Source organism: Triturus cristatus, chromosome 7, assembly GCF_964204655.1.
Source record: "Triturus cristatus chromosome 7, aTriCri1.1, whole genome shotgun sequence".
NCBI lineage: Eukaryota > Metazoa > Chordata > Amphibia > Caudata > Salamandridae > Triturus > Triturus cristatus.
This window is the reverse complement of record NC_140590.1, coordinates 1,756,425,076-1,756,448,432: the sequence shown is the minus strand read 5'-3', so window position 1 is coordinate 1,756,448,432 and position 23,357 is coordinate 1,756,425,076.

Genomic DNA, 23,357 nt, shown 5'->3' with positions numbered 1-23,357 from the left:
TTTTTGTTTCGCCTGGCTGAATTTCTTTCTGGCCTCCTGCACTGATACCGTAAAGTCGGGGTAAATTGAGATAACCATGCCCTCATGTGTCAGTTTCCCCAACTCTCTTGCCTTCCGGAGCGCTGCATCTCGGTCTCTATAGTTCAGTATTCGCGCTATGATCGTCCTTGGTGATGAGCCGATCGGCGGTTTTGGCACCAGGGTGCTGTGCGCACGCTCAACGATGAATATCTCAGAGAATGTGTCCCGGCCCAGCATTGCAATTAGCAATTGCTCCACATATCTCTCCATTGGGCCTGTGTTTGTTGTCTCTGCAATGCCCGTCAGGCGAATGTTATTTCTGAGGGACCTCGCTTCCAAATCTTCTGCCTTTGCTGAGATAGCTGCCAATTGCTTATAAATCCTTGTCTGCTTCGTATCCATCTGTACCTGAGCATCCTTGGTGTCCGATATTCGCCGCTCGGCCATGTCTAGACGTTCCATGTGCTTGTCCAGGCGCTCAGACATCCTGTCGACGTGGTATGTGAGAGCATCAATTTTCCCATCTATATTGGTAAGAGCAGCCTGTATAGTAGTGAATATGGCTTGCACTTCGACATTTGTTACTCCACTAGTGGCCCCCGCTTCTTCCTGTTGCTGCGACAGTTCTTCCAACCCCTGATCCATTTGTGTTTTGGTATGTTCGAATGTTAGCTTCTGCTGGGTCCTGTCCGTCTTGCCCATATTCCTGGCTTCTTGCCTGGCCTTATGCCCGCGTTCTCGTGAATTTGAGATGTCAGGGGTGGGGATTACCGCCGACGCCGATATGATGGTGCTGTCACTGGTCTTGCCTGTTGTGCAAGGGTTGTGTGGTGTTGTAGCAGTAGCGCAGGTCACATCGAAACTCAGGAGGCAGTGATATCTGTCTTGTGGGACAATTGCGCTCGCAACTAGCCTGCAGGTAGGTCAATCCAGCACATCTTTCCCACCAACTTCTGCTATTACAGCTTTCATCCAGAGCCTGGCCAATCAATAGCCTAACTCCGAACCATGAGCATTTTGATGCCAAATTTGGGATATAATGTCTCCCCCCCTGGGTGCGCTCAGTTCTGTATGCTGTTTGGGAACCAGGCCCCAAGCCCCTCTGTTGAATGTATTTGGTAGACGTCCCTCAGGGGTGCTGATTAATGGCAGTGTTGCTCTTCAATGTTCTGATCCCTATTTAGCCCAAGGGACAACTTTTTGTATGTGAGGCCTGAGATCTTGATCCAGTTCAGGCAGATGGCACTTCTACGCTCAGATTCCACCGTCACGCAGCTTGTGAGGCTTAAATTTGGGGAGCTCGGTTTTCTTGCGTGTGAGCGCTGTCTCCCCCAGGGTGTAGCACTCACCTCCTGTTCCTGCCTGAATGATCACCGCTTTTCAGCGCTTCGCGCTGTCGCCCCTCGCAATGTTGGTCTATGTAGCGCAGTTCCCCCGCTGGCTCATTCTCTCCGATGCCAGCGATTGCTGGCGGTTGCGTGTCTCAAATCGCTACGATATGCAGGCGGGTTACAGGTTCCTCCGTAGTAGGGGCGTGCGGTTGCTGAGTCTATCACTCCCCCATCACCGGGCTCACCTCCTCTCTGCCACGGCTGCCATCCGGAGGTATCCACTGTGTGTTCCGGCACCGCCGGATCAAACCAGTAAATAAGGCCGCCGTACGTGCTTTACGTCCCCGCTCCTCTCGCTACTCCAGGTCGCCGCCTTGGTTTCGGTTTCACCCAGCAAGTCCCCGAGAGCTGGACTCACGTTTTTTCCAGCCAAGGTGCTCAGAGTAGCCGGTTTCTGGCACCGGAATGCACCAGTCTACTCGCGACGTCCAGACGCACCTAATTTAAAGCAATTAGGTTTTGATGTGCAGGATTATGATAGGATTAATCCGGGCCTCAGCAAGGAGCTCGCCTAGAACGCGGCCATCTCGCTGCGCGGCAAGCTCCGCCCCTCTCACCAGAATTGATACGTGCTAAATTAGCATTTAATAAAACTACTACCGATAATGCGTCCTCAATACTCCTCCGTAGTAGCGCTCGCTACTACAGTGGTCGTAATAAAGCAGGTAAGCTCTTGGCGAATTATCTCAAAACAAGTAAAGACTGTACTCTAATTTCTTCTAATTATTCTCCAAATGGCTCTCTCTTGTGCAAAGATCAAGACATTCTCAATGAATTTAAACTTTTTTATAAGGATCTTTATACTCCAGAATCTCCTCCTTCCTCTTCTCTTATCCAAGTGTATCTCAATTAACTTCCAACTCCTTCCAATTCTCATCTTAAGCTTTCTGATCTTGATTTATCCCTTAATGAATTATCCACTGCCTTAAATACCTTAACGAAAGGAAAGACTCCAGGCCTGGATGGATTTTCTGTTGAATTTTATTTGCATTTTTCTACTTTACTACTCCCTAAACTCTTAAATCTTTTCCATTCATTTTTTCCAGCCGGTAAGACAGAAGGTACTTTTCAGGAAGCTATAATTTGCCTCATACGTATAGAAGGTCGAGACCCCATGTTTTGTCAAAATTATCGCCCCATCTCCCTGGTCAATGTTGATTATAAACTATTTGCTAAAACACTTGCTTTACACCTAAACCTCTTATGCCTCACTTGATTGGTAAGGAGCAATGTGGTTTTGTCAAGGGTAGGCTTACTTCAGATAATTCTCGTCTTTTTCCTAATGTTTTAAATAAAATCCCCTCCCTTTCCACATTTTTAGCAGCCATTTCTGTTGAAGCTGAAAAAGCTTTTGACCGAGTTGATTGGTCCTTCTTATTTGCTTCGTTAAAGTGGCACTGTTATGGTCCCAAATTGATTTCCCTTATCTCTTTATTGTACTCTGCCCCCAGAGCCTCGGTATTAGTTAATGGCTGCGTCTCATCTTATTTTCCTCTGCAACGCGGAGTTCTCCAAGGCTGCCCTCTTTCCCATCGACTCTTCATCTTAGCTCTTGAACCCTCCCTATCCTCTATTCACAATAATGACTCCATTTCTGGGTTTTCATATGGTGATCATCATTTAAAAAATTCCGCTTATGCGGATGATATCCTACTCTTTATTTCTGCGTCCAAAACTTCTATTCCCCCTTTATTACATGAATTTGCTTCATTTTCCCTTGTTTCTGGTTATAAAATCAATGCAGACAAAACAGAAATTGTCCCCCTCACAAAATGTTGTCTTTCCCATTCTTTTTCTTCCACTGGCTTTGCCTGGAATAGTTAAAAAATCAGATATTTAGGTATGTGGTTTTCCAACTCCATCGCTTCTTCTAATAAATAAAATATGTCATCAGCCTTATCCCGAAATGACAAACAGTTTTCCTCTTCGAACCCCTTTTTCTTTCTTGGTGGGGCTGGTTAGACTCAATCAAAATGATGATTACCCCTATTTTGATTTATACATTCTCCATGCTCCCCATTCATATTCCTGCCTATTATTTTAAGCGTATTGAATCTGGCCTCTCTAAATTGCTTTGGAAGAATAAGAAAGCCAGGATCTCCTTATCTTCTTTTTGCAAGACAAAGTCTAATGGAGGTGTGAACTTTCCTAACTTTCGTCTCTGTCATAAGTAATTTTCCCTTCGTCAGACCTCGCAATGGCTCCTTTCCGAACCCTCCCCCTTCACTCCTCTTAGGCTGTCCAGTGAACAAACCATATTATTGCCCTTCTCTTTAAAGGAAGTTAGGGCTTTCTCTGCCAAAACCCCTTATACCTCTCTTCCCTTATTTAAGCACACTTGTTCCCTTTTGAAACATTTGGTGCAACCTAATCCCATTTCTAGAGAATCCTTTTTAGAATCTCCAATTTGGCATAATTCCATTATTCTTATTAATAACAGAACCATCTTTTGGAAAGCTTAGAGGTTAAAGGGCATAATTTGGGTAAAAAATATTTTTGATGGATTATCTCCATGTTAATTTCCCCAATTTCAAGCCTTATTCCATTTTTCCCGGTCCTTTTTACAGAAATTCACTACTCTCATGGCGGTTATCCTCAATACTTACTACACTCTTCCCTTTTCGCCTCTTCCTGTTGTCCAAAACTCTATTCTTAAGATACTTCTTTCTCTACCCAAAGCTTCTCTCATCTATAAATACTTTCTCCGCTCCTAACCCAGAACGTGCAAAATCCAAATTGGAACTCTCTTGGGAATCTGACCTGGGATGTGAATGGACTATCATCTTCTGGGATAAACTTTGGTCCCGTTCTCTCAAAATTTCTCGCTCTGCTTCTCTTACCCAATCTATGTTTTTCCTTTACCATAAACTTTATCTCAGCCCTGCTTCTATAGCTTGATTTTCCCACTCTACTGATTCTAATTGTTGGACCTGCGCCTCTTCAAATGCTAATCTTATGCATCTTCTCTTCCTTTGCCCTTCGGTTTCTAACTTTTGGGGGAAAGTCTGGTCCTATATTTCTCGCCTGTTTAATATTTCCATTTCTTATTTCATTCCTCTTCTTTTCTCTGGAAGTCTTTCTGACTCCTTAGATCTACCCTCCCATAGCCATGGTTCCTTCGACCTTATGCTTGCTCTAGCTTTCCAACATATCTCTCTCAACTGGAAAACTCTCACAAAACTCTCTATAAAACACTGGTGGAATAGTCTCTGCCATTTTCATCGACTTGACATTGCTTTTGCCTCCTCCTGTAAGCCAATGGTTAATAGAGCTGTTTTCTGGCTACCCCTTACTACTTATTTAGATCAGCTAGTCTTAACAGATAAATCTCATTTAAACTCTGAAAACTTTAAACCTCCTTGAACGTTTGCTTTCTCTGTTCTTCACTTTTTTATCCTTGTAGGCTTATTGTATGTATTAATTAAGTAAGAGTTCACTCACATTCCTCTGTAATATGCATTACTCTATTATACCAATGTGTAAGAAATATTTCCTTCTCACCTCCTCTTCTCTTCCCCCTCCCCATCTTCCTTCCTAATTCCCTATAAAATTTAAAATAGCTTTCATTTCTCTCAATAGTATTAGCCAATTCTTCCGTTATACTTCTATTTTGATATATTTAATTCTATTTTGCTGGTCTTTTCTATAGCTTGTTATTTTTCAAATAAAGCTTTTTACACTGAAGAGTTTTTCTGTTTCTATCCTTTATGTAACTCATGTACTCCGAAGTCCTTATGTAATGTAACCAGTCCTTTTGTAAAGCGCTCTGACACCTTTGGGTAAAGTTTTCGCTATATAAAATCGCATTAAATAAAATAAATAAAACATATATATATATATATATAATGCAGGCTTATTCTTTAGATGTAGAGAAAAGGTAATTTCACCATCTAGTGAGGTTTCTGTATTCCTATTGGGTATCTCTATGCATCTTCTAATGTCGAACTACACTGACTGTATGATTCTTATTGTCCAAAGAATTTAAAAAAGGATTCATTTTGGAGGCTAGCCATATTCCTTCCAGTCCCTTTAGAGAGCAGACTCCACATTAGTCTGTTTATCGATCTGAACTTTTTTCATGTTCTGCTCTACTACCTTACACTAAGCAGTCTCTAAGACATATGATTCTTTGACTCCTTATTTCCTTTTTGCTAAATTTTAAACAGTTCTGGCTACTGATTAGGGCTCAACTTCCACTGCCCGTGCTGATTAATCTCTATTTGCATTTAGCATATTTTAAATTGTTTGACTTATCATATACCTTTCTGTCATCTGTAGTGATGTATATATTTCGTATAAACCCAAATAACCCAATTAGGAACATTCACACAGGAAAATTCACATGAGACAAGATTTCAAAGTGAAGATTTATATAAAATTATGTATTAAGAAATGTAGTCATCTACATGAACTGGCTACCTAAATACTGCCTTCCAAGAGGGTATATTTCAATTACAACAGATATATGACAGGTACAAACAGAAAGCTAATGGAATAGCCACCCCTCCAGACAACGAAGAACACAAATTTTCAGGCAAATGTTGACATGTAATCAGGCCAAATGCCATTACTCACACTGCAATAAGCCAAAGGCAGAAACTGACCATGAGATTGTCCCATGCAGTTTGTTGTCATGTTGAGAAACAGATGAGAACGACACTTGACCAGGCAGAAGAGGGATGGCCTAGCAACCCTCTATGTAGATACATGTATGCATGTACATAGATGTTTGAAAATGTTTTCAACATGGGCCTGGCAGACAGTAGCCCACTTAGAAAGTTAAACAAGAATTACCACAGTCTTAATCTTTTACCCAGAAAGATTTATCCAAAGTGGTCCCCACCACTAAAACCCTTGTTTGTTAACCTGTGAGAATTCATTTCCCAAGGCACTAGGCTGCAGCCTTCAACATATGTAATAATAATCCACCTTTCAGGCTTATTGTCTTTAATAAATGCCTTTCACGATAAGTAAGTCAGGCCTTCTACGTTTGCAATAACGTTTGACAATGAATAGATCATACCAATGACATCTTACTTAACTCATCCCAATGAACCAATCATTCCCAAAGCCTTCTTCAAAGGCCATGTCACCATAATGAACTGAGGTCCGCTGTCTTGCACATAAGCTAATAATCATCAGGAGCAGTCACAAAGCAACAAATATATAGAAATTACAGTTGGCAGAGAAATAGACAGCCACTCCTAGTGGAGGTCTTAGAGATACGCACATGTACACCACCGCACAACCACGTTGTTGTTAACAAGCAATTGTATAGCACACAATCTGCTTACCAACAACCATACATGAACACAGGCTCCAATGCATGTAGACCACCACACCTATAGGTATACCGTCACCCTTGCATGCGGACTACTAGATATGCAACCACCCTTGAACACAAGTCTGCATATACATAGCAAACACAGAGAAGCTGACATATGAAGAGGACAATCATCAGCCCTACAGAGAGGGGCAAAAACAGCAAACAAGCAGGCATGTATGGATAATCAAGACAAAGAGAGTTGAGGACAATACATACAACCTTTATATACACACAATATTTAGTTCCTCTGCAAAATTAAAAAAGTCAAATCTGAAGTGTGGGTAAGAGTGATGAGCCCGTGTCAATTCAGTGCTTGGCCTCTCACTACTTAAATCACATCAAAGATAGAATACTTCCATCTTCCCCATCCAGTCATGGAAGTGTAAAATATACAGTGGAGATGTTCACAAAAGCAATCACAGAGAGCCTTGTAGTGGATGGGGGTACGTCAGAGTTCCTCCTGCTGACTTCAGTCCCTTCTGACACACTTTCCCCCTTCTGGAGGAGTTTCTAAATGATGGGTAGAAAGGTGAGCAAGTCCTATCAATTACTGATCGATCGATGACAAATGTGACAATTACCCAATGACAGGTGAAATTGTAAACATGCTGATTGATGATTGGTCATTTTGAGCAAGTCCTGGTGAGTGATGATGTCACATACGGGCATGTACTGAAAAATACTGCACATTTACGCAGTTTGCACCGCTCCATCTTTTCCTGAAGGTACAGCACACTTCGCATGGTGGAGAGGAGGTTCAGGAACAACATGACTCTTGATTTCAGATAATGAGTGGTAAATATTTATTACAACTTCTTTACTCAAACGGCAGAAAAAAGGCAAATTACACTGTTTTAAAAACTTGCCTTTATAAAAAAGTAATAGGAACAATAGTGCTGACGCCAACAGTGAACTTGTCACCGTGACCTATAATAGGGTCACAATGCTGAGTTTTAAACGGCATTACAAAGCCAAGAAGCCAAACTGGGGTTAGAGGGACCGAAGGGTTCTGATGCCCCGTCAGGGATCTTACATAAGGACTAAAACAGTAAAAACTACCTCAGCGCACTAAAGGATATACCGAGAGTGCTACAGCCCAGGTAAATTATTTATTATCAAGTACAGTGTCAGTGAAAAACACATCTTCATCTGAAGAGAATAGGCAGGAAGAAATGCATGCACATCCCCAGCAGCGCACCGTTTGCCACAGCCCAGAGGCTGCCCCCTACTTGCTTGAATTAACCCAAAATACAAGTGAAAGCTACAGATAAGCAAGCACAGCCAGGCCGATGAGTGCATCCCTCCACGCTTCACCCATGAAACGCCTTTCCAGGGCAGAGTAGCGCAAGGCAGCAACTTGTGCTGTCTTGCCTTACTCAACATTTACTAAGCCACAAGGGATCACACAAGGTGGCTCTGCTGGCATGGTAAATCTGACTTAAGATGACACAAGGCCAACGCAAGTCTTTAATAAGTCTGGGCCCCAGTTCCTCCCAGTTTTACCCATTTAAACGTCAAAAACCCAGTAAAATGTATTTCTAAGGCATAACTGACCTATCTGTCCACTGCGAATCTTTTCTGTTGTCTGTTTGACCACTGAAAAGAATTTTTAATAAATCAATGTATATTCATTCTTAATATGATTTCCATATTTGACAAGCCCCTACTTTATAAACAATATTCTGTTCTATGTAGTGTCTTGCAGAGGCATCTCACGCTGTCCCCAGCGCATGGATGTCTCCGATCCGTTAGCATGTAAGGTATTGTTTAATTGTGGTTCCACGATCGGGTTCAGAAAGATGCATGCCAGGACTCTGTTGTAGCAATCGATGCAGTTAAGTTTTCACCTGCTCGCAAAGTTGCAATTCTTTATGGTTGCATGGGACTCGCTGAACAGCATGCTTTCAAAAATCCACCCTCTTTTCCCCCACCTCTAGGAGAGGCTGGCGATTCGGAACACTGGGATGCCTACGAAGAGGCGTTAGCTTGCTTGGCAAAACAATATGATCAAGAGCCAAATATAATGTTAGAGAGACACAACTTTTTCAGATGAGACTGTTGATGAATACATTTCGGAACTACGGGTCTTAGCCTCCACATGTGAATTTGAAGCGAATCCAGACTTCTACATACGTGATCAGTTTGTTTTCTCTTGTTTCTCAAGGAAACTTCAAGAACGCCTCCTTAGTTGCAGGAAACCCACACTCATGGAAACTATTGACATTGCCAAGAGCATTGAGAGAGCCAAGATCACCTTGATCACCTTGAAAGCACTTCAAAATGAAGAATCTGTCTACTTGGTCAAGACCTCTGGAGATGAAACCGGGGACTGAGTTATTCCTGTCAACATAACCAGACCTACTAAACAATTTATGAGAAAGGGTAACACAAGTTGCTATAGGTGTGGGTCGAAGTCACATCTTAGCAATAATCCTATGTGTCCTGCTGTAGGCAAAAGATGTGTATTGTGTAAATAAATAGGCCTCTTTCAAGGTGGCTGTAGATCTGCTAAAAGAACTACTCGAGTTAACAGTGTAGAATTGCACAGAGCAATTACATGACATACTCTTAACAGTAGAGTGAAATTCTGTATTCAACAGTAATAATTGTCAGAGGTCCCTTGGGGATTGCATTGTTTGGGAAAATAGAAATTCCAATTGTGATAGACTCAGGCTCGCCTACAACAATATTATCGGATGTCATGTTTTTTTTTATAAATGGCAGGGTTATATTACTTTAAGTCATACAGATGTTATCCCTAAAGCATTCAGCGAATTTGATATAGAAATGTTGGGTTACTTAAATTGAAGGTTGGAATGCTTGGGAAGATCAATTTTTACAAAAGTTTATGTTGTGGTCAAAGGATGTAACCTAATTGGATGGCAAGATCTTGCGAAAATGGGCTTGTATCCCATTCCAGGTTCAGAGAATCCCATTGCTTTGGGCGATATTCCTGAGGGTTATCCCGGAGTTGGATTCTCGGAGAATGAACAAGACAAAGTGGACTGCCTAGGTCTTGAAGACTGCACCCTAGATGTCAAAAAGGTTGTAGATCAGTTTCCTAGTTTATTTTCAAACACATTAGGCACTGTTAAAGGTTTCCAGCATCAAATTCATCTTAAGCCAGATGCCCAACCCATTGTTCACAAGGTACGTCCCTTGCCCCTTAGTGCAAGAGACGAACTTAAGTCAGTCCTTAAGTCATTGTGTGATGAAGGGGTTATTGCACCATGCGACTCCTTGGAATGGGTGTCTCCCATTGTTATTGTTAGGAATAAATCTTGGGAGGCCAGGTTGTGTGCTGACTTGCGCACTTTGAATACAAACATTTTAATTGACTGTCATCCTCTCCCTAAAATTCACGAAATTCTTGTCAGTCTGGAGGGGCACAGTTTTTTTCAATCATTGACCTCCGTTCAGCTTATCCCCAGATACCTTTAACAACGGATTCTCAAGAGTTTAGCACATTTGTCACACCCTTCGGGTGTACAAGTATCTTAGGTTACCTTTTGGCCTGGCCTTCGAGGCTAGTATCATTTAAAAGATGATGGATAACCATTTTGGAGACATGCCAGGGGTCCAGGCTCATCAGGATGATACTCTGGTGTTCGCAGATAATTCTGAGACACACTTGAACAATTTGACCAGTGTCTTGAGCAAATTGAACGAAGCAGGTATGACCATTAGGATTGATAAATGTCAATTTGGTACACGGCAGTTGGACTACTTAGGTCACACTTTGTCTTCAGAGGTCATCAAACCCAAGTTGTCTCTCATTAAAGCAATCAGTCATGCTGTTACCCTCAAAGACAAAGATACCATTCGATCATTCTTGGGGCTAGCAAAATACTATGCACGATTTGTTAAGGATTATGCTTAAACTGTTGAACCATTGCGTGAGTACTATAGAATGCTAGGCCCTCGCTTGCGTATGGGCAATTGACAAATTCAAAAAGTACATTTGGGGACGTGAATGTGAACTTTTTACTGACCATAAACCTCTTACACATATACTCAGTGGTACAGGGCTTAGTAAGGCTTAAGCCAGACTGGTTAGATTCCTTTCAAAGTTGCAAGAGTTTCACTTTTCTATTAAGCATATTTCTGGTGAAAGAATTTCAGGGCTGACTGGCTCTCAAGCATGGTCTTACATGATGACTCTGAATTTGAGGATTTTGAGGACACTGAATGCATTGTGGCAGCCTTAGATGCCATCAAGAAATGCCCCAGCATCGCAGAACAATTATGGATGGAGGCTTACGGCAACTATAAAATTCTCAAACAGGTAATGGAATACATTCTAAAGGGATGGCCGGAGAATAGGAAGCTTAGTGGTGAGTTGAAATCGTTTTCCATGGTGGCATCTGAGTAGTCCCTCATCAATGGCATGGTCATGCGACATGAATCGTTTGTTCCCCCCCAGCAAGTCTCAGAGAAGAAATCATTAAATCTGCACACCATGGTCATTTAGGTGTTACTAAAACCTCTCAACTGATTATGTTGTATTATTGGTGGCCCTCTTTGGAAGCTCAGGTCAAATTTTGTATTGATTCATGTGCCGAATGCCTATTGTCAGACAAGAAATGGAAGTTGAAGACTACACCTTTGCATCCCATCCCCTTTCCTGACAGGCCATGGGACAAGGTTGGTCTAGATTTTTCAGGGCCCTATGATGTTATGCCTCATGATCTTACATTTCTCATCTTGATGGTTGACTATCATTCTAAATGGGCTTATCATATGTTTTGTGATACAACTAGTACCACTAATGCCATTAAGTTCTTGAGGAAGGTTTTTGTAGTTGAGGGCTAGCCTTCTGTTATTTTAACTGACAATGGTACTCATTTTGTCTCCCATAAGATGTGCACATTTTTAGTGAAGAATGATATTAGGCATTATAAGGTTGCTTTGTATTCGCCATCATCTAATGGATTGGTTGAAAGGGCAAACAGATTAGTTAAGGACGTATTCTGGCAGCTCTTTCCTCTGGTCAGGATGTACAGGATTTTGTTGAGGCCAAGTTATGGTCTTACAACATCTCACCTCATTGCACCACAGGGGTCCCACCTTTTACTCTCTTCAGAGGAAGGAATGCTCATGCAAATGTGTGTCCTAATTGGTTGCAGAACAAACATGACAAGTATAGCCAAGTTGACAAAGGTGTGATGTCTCGAGTGGTGCAGAAGCAGAGTCTCATGAACTCAATGCATGATGCGGGTAAAAGTTTTAGCAATATGGATCTAAAGGTAAACAATTGGGTTCTTATCAAAAACCCTAAAAAGTTTACTACGGGTATGTCTAAATTCTATGCTGCAGTTCAGGTTACAGATGTGAGCAAGGGCTCAGCGCTACTTGGTAGTAAGGGATGGTGAAACAAAAGATCTCTGGTGCATCTCTCTGACTCTCAGTTTTGTTCTTTGCTGAAATTGTCCAAACAGGAGGTTGAACATTGTGACTGGACTAGCTGGTTGCGTGATCTTTCATCTAGTGTGCCACTCACTTAAAAAGAAGGTAACGCCGGTAAAACTGCTGTCTCTTGGTGTTTAACCCCACACGTCAGTCAGCACCACAGTCCTGTTTCAAAGGCTGCTGCATCGAGAGATGCTGTATCATTTCAAACAGGTGATTTGGGTACCCGACAAAAAAGATTACCTTCCAGATTTAATAATCATGTTTTGTCATGAATTTGTACCTAGACCTACCACAGGTATCTGCACACTTACTCACATGTTATGCTCACCACTGTTGAAACATGTTCAATGTTTTACTCATTTTGTTGACATTGTTACTTTTAATTCACTCCTGTGTTTTGTTCTTTTTGGGGAGGGAAAAGTTGTGGTATGTAGAGTCTCACTGAGGCATCTCGCGCTGTCCCCAGTGCGTGGATGTCTCCAGCCTGTTAGCATGTAAGGCATTGTTTAATTGTGGTTCCACGATGGGGTTCAGAACAATGCGTGCGAGGACTCTATGAACGTTTGTCAGTTGGCAAAGATCCTGGTATGCAGCGGGAGCCCTCGGTCGTGGGTGCTGATTTCTAAGAATAAATCTTCAAGTTGCCATACCTTTTTAGTATCCTGCCTCATCATTTACTTCATATTCTACTCTTATTTTTTAGCATTTCTTTGCCTTGAAAAAGCCCTGGGCCTGCGCACCAAGTACGGGCGAAATACGTGTTGCAGCCTTAAGGATGTACAAAAGATGGGGCAACAAGTAAATGATGGCAAAACACACTTGTCTCCATTGCTTTTTTTAATGTTTGATTTATACTTTGGAGCAAAAAAAACATTTATACTAGACATGTTACTTCCTAATGTTGGTGTGGTGCATTCAAAATCCTAACCATACCTCAGATGAACGGAGCCACTGACAGTTTGAGTCATCATTTGCTTCCTGAAAGAGGGCAGTAGGAGAAGACCAAAGACAGAAAGAAAACATTCTGGTCAGATGTATTTAACCACTTTTGATGTCACGTGTGTGTAGCTGCACTTCCTCTGAACACAAGGGATCAAAAAACAAAGAAGGAAGTGGACAAAAAGCTTGTTTGGCCTTTCGTCCTGTGCTGGTGATCCTGAACACAGGCTGCTGAGTCCATCCTTTAGTCCCCTGATGAATTGTGTGAACAGTGCTTAAGGTCCATGGATTGGCTGTGCTCCTCTGGGCAGGTGTAGGGTGACTTCTGGGTATTTGCTTTGGGCCTGAACCGCATTGTGAAGTGTGACCCCTCCTCTGAGTGACTATGACGTCTCTCCAACATCTGTTCAGGCATAGAGGAAGGCGGAACTCGGCTTGGACTTGACGTTTATGTTGGAGTCCTTGTGATCAGGGTTCTTCTGTAGTGCACAAAATAAACAAGCATGCCTGACCTTTCTTGGGCCCAATCAGGGGCTGTTCACTGCTCACACTGTGAACTCGCACCTCTTCAGTTGTCCCCACGTAAGGCACAATCATGAGTTGGGTGGAGTGGATTCTCATGTGGGATTGCCTTCCATCTAGTCCCAAATAGACTGGTGTTTTCACTTTCAGTATTCCTTGGTGTGGGAACACCTGACCCAATTTTACAGGCAGGGACATCCAGCCAGGAAAATTGCTTTAGGCTTGGGCTGTAGTAGCAGCTGTTTGTCCCAACAACTTACCCAGCCCCCTAGAATGTTTAAAGCTACAGGAAGAAAATTACAATCCACAAGGTCTAAATGTTAGATTTCCAGGAAATGAAAGATCATCCGGGATCCATCATTATCCTGTGAATTACCAAAGAAACAATCACCCAGCAAAATTGCTAGAATTTACCAGAAGAGGAAGGCGGGGCCGGCATCGGCCCCGCCGCCATTATGGTGGTCGGCCGTGCCCCCGGCTCTCTCGCATCATCGTTGCCCGCAGTGGTCGGAGGACCGTGCCCCGGAAGTGTTTGGTTCACTTCCGGGTCATGGAAAGCTCCACTGCGCCCCGGAAGTGATCTGATCACTTCCGGGTCAGACTCCCATTTAAAGTTGCGGGGAGCAGGAAGTGCAGTCTCTTTGCACTCCGCTCCCCTCGGAAGCACACCCGTCGCGTGTGCCCCCTCCCTTGGGAGGGTTTTTCTAACCTTTTTTCCTTTTACTTTTTGCAGGTTATTGGATACGGGCTTGCCAGACTCCTGGGTCTCCGTGTCTCCAATTTTATCTCCCGTCTGCGGGTTGCCCGGCGAAGAGCGGAGAGCGGATCCGGCCGTCGCTGAGCGGATCAGAGGGTGTTTTGAGGCAGCGGGACTCGGGAGAACCGCGAGTGAGCGTCTGGTGTGGTGCACATCGGGAAAGCGCCCGTAGAGTCGTCTTCCGAGAGGGCCGGCCGTCACGATCAGAGGGTGCCTGAGGACACGTACAGGGCCTGCATCCCGGCGCTGCTAGGAGCCAAGCGGGTTGGAGCCTATTGCTCACCTGCCTTGCTGGGTTAGCCAGTAGTGAGGCTCTGGTAGCGTGGGTGCTGTGGCCGGTCGTGTTTTTCCTCCTACAGCAGGTGGTAACGTATCGGAGTAGGGTTACCATGCCCCCTAAGGTTAAGCGCGGCGAGCGGCGCCCAAATATTACAATGGTATTAGACGCCCTGATGAGGAAGATTGGGGAGATGGACAGTACCATGTCACAGCTGGCGGACAGGCTGGATGCACAGGTGGGGTCGTCTGGGAGGTCGCGTAGGGACGCTCTACCCCCTAGGGAAGCTTTCCCGCCCTTGCCAAAAAAGAACAGGGCAAAGAAAGGATCGCAGGTTGTCCCTGCGAGCGGCGACGGGGGGGGGCCTGCTCTGCCTGTAGTGCGCGCGACCCCCAACCCACCGCCAAGCGAGCTTCCACCCGTAGAACCGGGGGGGGGGCCAGGTCCCGTGGTCCCTGCATCAATTCCGGTACCTCCTGCGCACCCTGTGTTGCCACCAACACCAGTTAATCCTAGCGTCAATGCGACGGTACCAGAGCCAGGGGTGCCCAACGTTTCCCTAAATGTTCCAACCGCGCCCGGGGGAGGGTACCAACGCCTCCGATTGATTTTGTCTCCAGTCTAGCAGCCGTGCTTCCCTGGCTTTGGGGCATGGGGTTGAACTTGAGTGCGGCGGGTGTTGCCGGGGCGGACGCATTGGAAAAGGCAAGACAGCTAATCGATCAAAGCAAGCTTAAAGAAGTTCCATTGGTGGTGACCCCCAAAGACACGGCAGGAACTTCGCAGGGTAAGCCCCAGACATTGCCATTGTTAGGTGCGGGCGAATCGCGCACATCGTATGAATCATTGTCCCGCCATTTGTCGCAGGAGGTTAAGGAGAGGGTTTGGAAGGGGACATCCATTGACATTTTTTCACTCTTAATAGATGATGTTGAGAGGGAAGAGATGAGGAAGAAAAAAGATTATATGCCCACGCGTGACTGGGCGAATGAAATGCAGAAGTACAGGGTGGAGGAGAACATCAGGCATTGGATGCTTGCATTCAATATTTACATGGCTGTGATGAGAGAGCGCTTCCCGGAAGAGGCGCCCGCAATGGCTTGCTGTTTGTCCAGGATCAGCACGGCGCAGGCAACGAAGGGGGGCTCAGGGTGGTTGGAATATGACAAGAAGTTCAGGCGAATCAGGGCATCCGATCCTACCCTAAGATGGAATCAGGTGGAAGGGATATCCTGGTTAGATCACTTGGGCGGCCTGGCAGCAGAGCCCGCAAAGGACGCCCCAAGGCCGCAGCCCTTTCGGTCGTTCCCCTAATCTGCACCAGGTGGGGGGGCTGGGAAGAAGGGATGTTGTTGGGATTTCAATAGGCTCACCTGCGATAGGCCTCCAGGGTCATGCAGGTTCAAACACACGTGTAGTTTCTGTGGCAACTCAGGGCATCCCGAAGCCAAATGTCTTAAAAAACAGAGGGAGAGGGGGGGCAAAAAATATTGGATTGAAGGTGGTTTCAGTAAGGCTAGGTCCCCGATCCTTCTGCATGCAATGACACCCTGGTTAAACAGATACAAATGCAGGTCCACGGCGAGGGTGCTGGTGGAAGGTTTCAGGGAGGGGTTTAGCATCCCAGTGGCGGATTTGGTGGGTCCATCCTTTTGCAGGAACCAATTGTCGGTCACTCAGAACAATGGGGTAGCGGCGGCAAAAATTGAGAAAGAATGTGGGTTGGGCAGAGTGGCAGGGCCTTTCGATAAGATTCCTGTGCATAACTTCGTGTGTTCTCCACTGGGGGTGGTCCCAAAGAAAGAACCAGGGGAATTCAGGTTGATCCACAATTTATCAGCCCCAAGGGGTCAGTCGGTAAATGACTCCATTGATGAGGAATTCTGTTCTGTGCGTTATGCATCTATTGATCAGGCAATTGAACTCTTAAGGGGTTTGGGCCCGGGGGCGCTGATGGCTAAATCAGACATAGAATCTGCTTTCAGGCTGCTACCCGTCCACCCGAGCAATTTCCACCTACTCGGTTTCCAGTTCGAGGGCAAGTTCTTCATGGACATGCGCATGCCTATGGGGTGTTCTGTGTCTTGCGCATATTTTGAAATGTTTAGCACCTTCCTAGAATGGTCTTTCAGACAGGTGACGAGGCATAGACATGTGCTGCATTACCTTGATGACTTCCTGTTTCTGGGGCCACCGGGGAGCACGATGTGCGAGCAGGCACTGCAGCAATTTTGTGCATTGATGATGAGTTTTGGGGTACCACTGGCACAGGGAAAAACCGTGGGACCAGCCGCAGTCATAGAATTTCTGGGGATCGAGCTAGATTCTATCGTGGGGTGCTCACGGCTCCCCAAGGATAAGGTGATAAGGTTGGGGGCTCACTGAGGCAATGCTTAGCAACAAAAAGGGTGATGTTACATCGGTTGCAGCAAATGGTGGGTCAGCTGAACTTTGCATTGCGTATCATACCAATGGCACGCCCATTTTCAAAATCAATTGGGCAAGCAATGTCTGGCCTAAAGCAGAAGCACCATCACACCAGACTGAGCGAAGAGGTCAAGCAGGATATGCGTATTTGGTTGGCATTTCTGCGGGATTTCAATGGCTCTGTCCTGTGGCCCGGCCTAATCACCTCCTGTGCAGAGTTGGGATTAATGACAGACTCTGCGGGCAGTGAGGGGTTCAGCGCCATACTGGGCACTCAGTGGGTGGCACAGCGTTGGCCGGCGTTGTGGATTGACGCTGGACTCACGGCGAACATTGGTTTCCTTGAATTGTTCCCCATCTGGGTGGCATTGTTCGTCTGGTCGGAGCAACTGGGAAATAAAGCAGTTATTTTCTGGTCTGACAACATGACAGTAGTTGAGTGCATAAACAGTCAGTCTGCAAAGTGTAAAATGATCCTCCGTTTGATCAAGGAGATAGTTTTGAAATATATGCAGCTAAACTTACAGTTTAGAGCAAAACATGTCCCGGGGGTATTGAATCACGCCGCTGACGCATTGTCTCGTTTTAAGATGCAGGTTTTCAGATCGCATCTCCTGGGAGCAGCAACACACCCAACGCCTTTCCCCGAACAGCTCTGGCAGATTGGTGCCCCCACTTACCAGACTTCGTGGCAGCTAGCCTAGCGCCCGGAACAAGGAAGTCATACGAAGGGGCGTTTGAGGCATACTGCAATTTCTTAGGCAGCCAGGGGGAGGGGCACTGGGCGGACTCGGCTATGGTGTGCGCTTACTTGCAAAACTTGCGGGATGAAGGGCGGGCAGTGGGGTCAGCTAGGAGACACATGGCAGCTATTTCCTTTTTCGCACAAATGAGTGGCAGGCGGGACCCCACTCAGACATTTGTAGTGCGCAAGGCATTAAAAGGTTGGCAGCGCCTGCAGGGGACTACACCTGACACTAGGCGCCCGATAGGTCTTACTACATTGGCATCAATTTTGGGGGTACTAGAGCAGACCTGCACTACCGTGATGGAATGTTTACTATTCAAGGCAGCTTTCAGCTTAGCCTTTTATGGTGCCTTTAGGGTGGGGGAATTGGTGTCTAAGAATAAAAGGGACCTCAGGGGAGGCCTGCAGCTCAGTGATACCCTCTTACATAACGATGCCTTGCAGGTTACTATTCGAAGATCCAAGACAGATCAGGAGGGACGGGGCAGGTAGTCGTTTTGCGGCGGGCACAGGGGAACCCTTGCTGCCCGGTTTCACATATGGAGGCGTTTCTGCCATACAGATCAATTAACAGGGGGGGCCCGCTGTTAATGCACACGGGAGGGGACCCACTGACCAAATTTCAATTTAAACGGGTCTTGGATATGGCGGTAGGCAGAGCGGGCTGGACCCCAGTGATTTTGGAACATTTTGGAACACATTCCTTCAGGATAGGTGCCGCCACCGAGGCAGTCGCACGGGGCCTGGGGGAAGGGGAGGTACAGAAGATTGGGCGGTGGTCCTCCAACTGTTTCAGGCGCTATGTGCGAGTACAAATGTTATGATACTCCCTGACGATGGTACTGATGGCACTATTTTCGTTTTCTTGTCAGTTCCCTCGGCCTATCACGCAGGAAGAGAGACAGCGACACTTCACCAAGAAGAAGACACAACCAAGACGAAAGTAAATTCTCTCGACGCCAAGTTGGAACGTCATGCGTGTATTTTTGGCCATTCTTATGTCTCCCGTCTAAGTAACTTTTTTATTGCAGGAAATGGGGCAGCGCGCGCCAAGAGGTTGGGTTTCAGGGTCTCCTTTTTTGGGCACGGGGGGCTGCATTTAAACAGGTTCAGAGAACGTATAGGTCGCATGCTTGCTTCGTTAGGCACTCCCCCCGACGCTATCATTTTACATCTTGGTGGTAACGACTTGGTGCACCTAAATAGGAGGATCCTGATTGAGACAGTACTGTCAGAGGCAGCATGGCTGGCCAGGCGCTGCCCAGGTGCTGTTATTGTGTGGTCTCACATGATCCCAAGGCTTCAGTGGCGGGGAGGGGAGTCGGTGAGGGCTCTCAACCACTGGGTTCAGAGGATCAATAATAAAATAGACAAGCTGTTTAGGACCCCCAGATTACAAGTTATTGCTCATGGGTGCATACGAGGGGACGTCTGCTACTTGGGGGATGGGGTTCACCTTTCTCGGTTGGGGAACGAGATATTCCTGGACAACATTTTAGCTTGGCTGGACCAGTTTCAAAGGTGAGTATGACCTAGGGCTTGAAGGGGGGCCTGATAGTCGGTCAACTATGCAGGCCTGTGCGGTAAGGTCATAGGTTGGACAGATTAAATTTACAAATCTTTGGGGGTGCCTTATTAAGTGGGGCGCCCAGAGGGGAGGGACATGTGGCTCTCACCAGACTCCAGGGGCAGTTACAACCGGTTGGTTGGAACGGTGCGGGGACAAAGGGGGGTTACGCTTTCCATTGGCTGGTTGGCCACCCCGCACGCGGGCGTAAGTAAGCTGCGCTGTCTGTATGGCCCCTTTATGGAGTAAGTCTTCAATGTATGGGGGTTGCCTGGTGGGAAGTACTTCCGGGTCAGCTGGGCCCCCTGCGCATGCGCACTCTGGTTAGGGGGCGCTGGACAATTGGCTTAAAGGGGGAGGGGCCAATGTTTGACCTTGCCGTAGGCCCAAAGGAATACGCAGAAATGTGATCATCAATGTGCATAGACTAGGATAGGAACATTATGTATTAGAGTTTTGTTAAAGCTAGGAATGAGTCAAATGTACCAAATCCTGTCTTGTCATTTCTGCGTAATTGTATATTTGTTTTCAAATATGTCTGTTTGTTAATAAACACGATCGGGGGTCGACGACCCCCTATTCCAAACTAATGTTGCATTGGTTTCTGTCACAGTAAAGGGGAGGAGGGGGCGGTAGGCCGTACCGGATCATAGTGAACAATAACTGGCTATAGGGGGTGTTCAGATGTTACATGAAATCAACAATCCTCCAGCAGGGATTAGAGTCACAAATCAGCCTTCGATACAGGGCACAGGTCCTGACAGTCATGACTCTGACTTGCACATTTTGAGTATCTTCATGGAAATAACTTACTATCCTCATGTTCATATGTTTCCTGTCGGTATTTGCTGCTGTAGGTTGTATCCAACAATATCAAGATCAATAATTGATCTGTACAGATATTGGCTCCACAATATTGATGACGAGCATGTCATCACGTTAAGGATACGTATGGAAGTACAGATTCCGGCAACACCATCCTAGGGGGGGCGCGCACTCCACTCTAATCTTACCTTTGTTCCCTGCGTGGTCAAGTCTTCTCGGAGAACTCCGGTATGGCTGGAGGGGGAGGGAGGGGGAAATCGATGGGGCACGACCTTCCCATGCTTTTGTTATATTAACTGTCACAGGAGGGGGTTAATTCATGGAGCTGGAATGCTTCAGCTGCAGTGAGAGGCAGGAAGTCTCCTCTGCTAAAACCGAAAGCAAAGGAACAGACAGTCCTGTTCCTTTTCGTAGCAGAGGAGACTCCTTGCCTCCCACTGCAGCTGAAGTACTTCAGCTCTATGAATTAACTCCCTCCTGGGAGGGTTAGCTCTTCCCAGAAAGGAGAAAGGTTTATTTTAAACTTGGCGCGCAAAATGCCAGCCAGCCATGTGTAGTTTAAACAGCCTCCAAATTGCTTGTCTTGACACTTAAATATGGTTATATAAATAAAGAAGCATGTATTAATTTGTAATGTGGCTTTTCTGTCTTTGTTCCCTTTTATTACAGTCATGGATTATTCAGGCAAACCCTAGAACACAAGTAAAAGTTATTTCTATTTTTATTTGCTGTTCAAAGTATGCACAGACAGGTACTGACAATACAGCTTTTGGTGACGTTTTATTTTTGTACTGCCTGGGACATCAAAATAAGGAGCTGGGAACCCTAATCACAAGACTGGGAGTTTGTCGCAAGATCAGCACAGTATTTATTTCCTCCAGCCTGATCCCTGGTTACTGGCATAATAACAATAGTTTAACACATTTGAAACCCTACGCTGCCGTCAATAAAATTCTGAGTCACTTAAAGTGTCTGGGAATGCACCCCGCATTCAGACAACTCGCTCCTCATTCTCGCCCTTCACTTTCAGCTCACCCTGCACTCACAACGATCACAATGCACTGACACTGATCCCGATGCACTCACACCATTCACCCACTTACCCTGCACTCACAGTGATCACTCTGCACTCACAATGCACTTGCGCTGTTCACCCTATACCTCACCCTGCAGTCACACAAGCACACTACTCCTTCACTCACTTGTCCCCCTCACTGCTCAATCTGCAATCTCACTCAAATAAACCCACCACTAACCATACATTCATTCGTCCCACTCTGCACTTACATCCACACCCAAATTCATATGGTCACTTCACTCACCCTGCAGTCACTCCTCTTACCCTACTCTCAGTCGCATGGCTCACCGTGCACTCATATGAGCACTCCTGCCACCCACACAGTGCAGGGGTTTAATGTGCCTGCTACAAAGAACGTGTACCATGCAGATCACTAAACTGAGTGTTAGTAAACCATGAGTAGAGCTATAAAAGAAATGAAATGTTTGCCAGAAAGGTGCTATAGAGAGATGAGGTGGCTAGTTGGTGAGTAGTAGTGAGGAAATTCATGTAGAAGGAGGAAATGTGGAAGGGGGCGCCAAAAGATACTGTTGCACTGTGAGCAACAAGTGCTAGGGCCAGCCCTGTCTGGGAGTGTTAGCCCCCACCCGAAGTTCAGGTCTAGTTGCGCCACTGTACACGAGTATGGGCATGTCATGCCCCATCAAGGATTTCGACCTAAATTACAAAAGGACACATTTACATGCACTGCAATCCAGCCTTTCAGGGGGCCCCTTGATAGAGACAGCTCTGATTTTGCCCTGATGGCCTGGAATAATTCCTAAACAGATTCTTGTAAATACCGTTTTGTTTCAGTTCTTTTTAATGTGATTGATGTAAGTAGTCTATTACTATTTGCAGAGAAATGTGTTTGTTTCATGCAACAACCATAACAAAGTTTATTTTAGATACAAGCGGGTCCTCACATATGAGAAATTGGAGGATATCACAGATATTATTCTCTGTAAAATTAGTGGGCTGCTGCTTTGTTACAACAGTGAAAACACATCACTATCTCTGAATATTAGATGTAAACACTTTTAGAATTTCGACCATAGCGCCTGTGCACCGTTAGTAGCCTGGCTAAAGAGGGTATGGCAGAGCTGAAAGTAAATCATTTAAGCTCAAACCTGTACAGAACAGGGGTCCCCAAATTAGTTTTTGCCCAGGGCACCCAAATCCTTAACATGTCCCTGACACCACAAAGTCTGTCAGACAACATTGCTCTGAAGTAAAATAGACAACATCATTCATTCATTGTTAGTTCTATTTTTTTTAAACATAAGTCTGGTGTGTCCTTAACCCCCACTGCTTCGGGCAAGTAACTTACCGTACCACTAAGGAATTCTCAATTAGGTGTTCGTTCAATGGCCTCTCTGTGGACTTTCAACTTTGTCTTTGGGTCCATAACAGGTTGGTGGGCAATTATCCCATTATAATGCTGCCTAAAACGTATGTTAATGATTTCTAGAGAAGATTTCTTTCTCGTGTACCAGCTCTGAGCTAGGGAGTGCTCGAAAAATCTGACAACAGTGTCTCCCTTACAGTCCCTGTTTTGGCTGAAAATGTCTGCAGAATATTCAGCTTTGAGAGAAACTGCTATCAAAACTCTCTTGCCTTTCAGCTCGTCGTATTTATGTCAGCACTTGCGGTATTAAAGAAAAAGTACCGTTCAAGACTGGATGTGGAGCACAACCTGAGGATGGCGGTAGCAAAAATCCATCCACAGATTGACCATCATTGTGGTGAAAAACAGGCACATCCGGCACATTAATGTTGGTGGTGTTATTGTCAATCTATGTCATATGTAAAAGAAAGCATCCTAGTAAAAACAATTTACACACATTTTATCTTGGAAAATGGTGTTTGAGCTGTGTAATAAGCCTCTGTCATTTCACCACACCAACTCGCAAACCTGCACTTTACTAAACACTCTTATTGTGTTGAACATTATTTGCTGGATAAGGCCTGGGATATGCGTGTGGCGGTCGCTTTGTAGTGTACTAGATTCCAGAAATTTCTGTCAGGTGGTGGGGGACCCAACATCTGAAAAAATTGAGCTGGGGGGGGCTCAACCTACAAAAGTTT